This window comes from Vicia villosa, linkage group LG2 (assembly GCF_029867415.1).
Source record: "Vicia villosa cultivar HV-30 ecotype Madison, WI linkage group LG2, Vvil1.0, whole genome shotgun sequence".
NCBI classification, from domain to species: Eukaryota; Viridiplantae; Streptophyta; class Magnoliopsida; order Fabales; family Fabaceae; genus Vicia; species Vicia villosa.
Window position 1 is genome coordinate 130,380,644 of NC_081181.1, and position 3,818 is coordinate 130,384,461.

Consider the following 3,818-nt stretch of genomic DNA (forward strand, 5'->3'; position numbering starts at 1 on the left):
TAACAAAATTAGAGTTCGGAATTAAGTAAGGGCTTTGCTTCAACTAATAAGTCAGACACATAATAGTATTATTTAAAAAGCAGACATAATGGAAAATGAAATTATTCAACTTCGTATATTTTCAAACACTCTTATATTAGTACTGCCTAAACTTTTTAATATTTCTCTAGCTAAATCGTACTGCCTGTAACCTGTTTGAAAATTATTTCTTTACACAAGGTAGTTTTGAATGCAGATTAAACATTAGTCATACTACGGCGCCCAAAAGAGAGAGGACCAGAGCTAGTTATATATACATCAAGTAAAAGCATATAACTTCAAAATGCAAATATTGAATGAACTGAAATGAATATACTAAAGTAGTGAAGGGAAGAGATAATAAACTTCAACGCTATCAAATGAATTAAAAGAGCAAATAATCTTTCACCTTACTTGAGAGTATGAGCATAACAAAAGCTTCTGGGAATCACAAGTGTGCCTTCATATGTTCTATATCCATTCTCCTCTAAATTGGCAAATGATTTGTATTTACAACAGAGGTTCCAATAAGATAGTAGCATTAGCCGAACTAAAACTTCACTTGCAATAGCTCAGGGGTTGTTATTTCTTCACATGTCATTACATCCTTCAACTTGAAACTAGTAACTAAGGATACATTAGATCACAACTGAGAGATCCACTGAGGTAAATGTATTGGCAACTAAAATAACAATTGATCGGAATTGTTATATCTTCACATATCTTTGTAGCCTTCAACTTGAAACTGGTAAATGATACATTTAATCGTAACTGATGTATTGTGTTATATGAATTTGATGAGCTAAAACTAACATAACTTCTTATTAAAATTTGTAAATAGTATAATCTATCACAACTAAATGATTCAATGACAGGGAAATTTACAGAATTAAACTGCACATACAAATGTTGCTAGCCACAATGAAAATACACTACAGTTTACATGTGAAACAATTCTAAAATAAGAATCAAAACGAGCAAAAAAAACGGAAATGAATTAAGATTTTTGAATTCCGTATGTGAAATTAAAACAGCATGTTCAAATAAAATTTTAAAGAAGCCTCCATGACAACTTGTAATTTACAGATTGTAATGAACTAATGAGATACTATAAATTTGTATAATGGAATTACTTTTCTATTAGATATATTCAGTATTATTTTTCTGTATAATGGAATACATTTTCAATTAGATAAATTCACTGTATTACTAATAAATCTTATGATAAAAGAAATGATATTTTATATAAATGGTTCTTAAATCATAAGCAATTTGAATTCAATTGGATAGATAATACGTTTAAAATAGGTGCAAAGTACGTACATACATTGATGGTTTGAGTTTGAGTGCTGATCGGATGTTAATTACCTCAATATGTGAATTGCATTGATATGAGTATGAGTGAAATTAGATTAATAATACCTCAATTGTATTGATAAGAGTAGGAGTGAAATTGGATAGATAATACCTCATTATGTGCTCTCAGTATGTGCATCACCAAATATATGCTTCTGCCATGGAGTATAAGGAATCCTTCTATGAATTAATATGTGCACTGAAAAGAGTTTGAGTGAAATTGGATATCCTTCTGCGAATTGATCACGAGAGGAATCGTGTAGAGTCGTGAAACGTGAAGACGTAACGAGCATAAAACAAACAATAAAGAGATAAAAAAGAGCAAGGAAGACACCACAGGGGAGAGATCCCGGGCAAAAACCCCGTGCGATCTCTCCCAAAAACCAACAAATCTTTTTTTTATTATTTTGTTGACCTGCCAAGCAAGCGCACCTGACATGGCAAAGGTCGGATGACAAGATCAATCAAGATTCAATTCTCAAAACGCTCAGCGAATCAAGATATGTAAATCCTGAAACAACCTACATCCATTAAACTCCCACCCGCATTACTCCCAATCAAATACACAACTAAAAAATCAGAGTTCAGCTACATGTATGAATCTGTAAAACATCAATCTAGAACCAGATCTCAGAGCACTTCCAGAAATCAGAAGATGATTCATCCATTACTTTGACCAAGGTGAAACCAGCATACTTCCGATCTAAGATCTGTCCGTCGATCTGCCACCATACCTGCAAAAAAAATCTCTCAAGCCCTGATTTAGGAAACAACAACGGACTTTTCTAAGAATTGATACCAAACAGCAACACCGACGCGAAGATCGCGCCTCTGAACTCAGATCTATAAGAAAAAATTCAACAGAATAAATAACAATTCCCGATGAAAAATCCTAAAGTAAACAATTAAAATCGATAGTAAGCGGTTCATACCTGAACAAAATCACCACCGGCGTGAAGATCTCCATCGGATCTGAACAGATCTAGTACCGGTCGAAGATAGACGGAGAGGTTACCAACGAGATCGGAAACCTAAAGTTGAAGAATAGAAGGAGAAGGATGAAAGAATGATGAAACCCTAGAGGCTGTGGAACGATAATAATGAGGATTCACAAACCTATCTTTTATAGAGAATTTTTGTTGAATGGACGGCTAAGATTACTTGGATTGACGGTGTAGATTTAATGACATGAATGTTAGGTGCGGTAAATTTAAGGATAGGAGGATATTGTTGATTATCTGTCACAGGGACAATTTAGTAAAATGGTGTTGTCATGGCGGTTTGGTGTGTATAGCCCTGCTAATACGGGATTGATGATCTGCCCATAGAATAATTCAACTTTGCGTGCTACTCACGTGAATTGCGTTCAAAGTTTCTTACGATGATATTTTTGTTTGTTAGACAAACGGCATGTTTATTTGATTTTAAAAATAAAATGTGTATATAAAATTTAAAAATAATGTTGTTTTTAAAAATAAAAGTGTTTATATAACATTTAAAAATTTTATTAAAAATAATTTTAAAAAAATTTTAGAAAAAAATGTTATATTTGTTAATTTTTTATTGGATATTATTTAAAATATTTCATCTCTTTGTTATAATTTCTTTATTAGAATTTTAAAAAATATATTAAATTTAAAGTTATTTGAAATATTATTCTTAAGGGTGTGTTTGGTTCAAATGAGGGGGAGGGGAGGGGAGGGATTTTAATGGAGGGGAGAGAATGGGAGGGGAGGTGAGGGGATTTTTTTAATCAGATGGGTGTTTGGTTCAAACGAGGGAAGGGGAGGGGAGGGATTTTAATTAAAAATATGTTTGGTTCAAGAGGGGAGGGGAGGGGTTTTATTAATAAGTTATAATTTACTACATAACGTTAAAAAATTGAGTTCACTTAATTCGAATAAAATGTTCAAAAACAAATTAAACTATATGTTGATAACAACTTTGAAATCGTAATGAATTATTTAACACATAAAATAATTTATTATTAAATATAAATGGTTTAAATATTTTAATAAAATAAATAAATAAATTAAAATGAGAAATTTAAAATTTGATATAAAAGAAAATATGATAGGATACATAACAAAATTAGAAAAAAAATATAAATAAACATATAAGAGTTATAAAAAAAATCAAAAAGTAAAATGATTTTGATTTATGATAAGGACAAAAATTTCAAAATAATTTGAAGGTGGAAAATAATTATAATAAGTTGATAGAAGCAATCGAGAAAAATCACACAGAAGAGATTAATAATACAAAAGAAAATGAATAATTTTAAAATATTAAAATGAAACTGAGGATATTATAGTAATTAACATAATTTTTAAAATATTAAAATTGAGATTCCCTCCCCTCCCCTCCAAATCCCTCCGATTTGGAGGAACGCAAAAAGTGTGTTTTGGAGGGGTTTTGCTCCCCTCCCCTTCCCTCCCCTCCCC

At 31.2% G+C, this 3,818-nt stretch overlaps 1 long non-coding RNA gene across 2 annotated transcripts; it reads right to left on the bottom strand.

Moving 5' to 3' along the window:
- Window positions 1-379: 379 nt before the first annotated feature.
- LOC131652099 (uncharacterized) lies at window positions 380-2,743 on the bottom strand. 2 transcript variants are annotated; one of them, XR_009298579.1, is made up of 2 exons: window positions 2,307-2,743; window positions 380-2,108 (listed from the first exon to the last, which is right to left on the bottom strand). It is a non-coding gene; the product is annotated as an uncharacterized LOC131652099 (long non-coding RNA). The 2 variants fall into 2 exon arrangements; XR_009298578.1 differs by having other exon boundaries at window positions 380-2,217.
- Window positions 2,744-3,818: the final 1,075 nt, after the last annotated feature.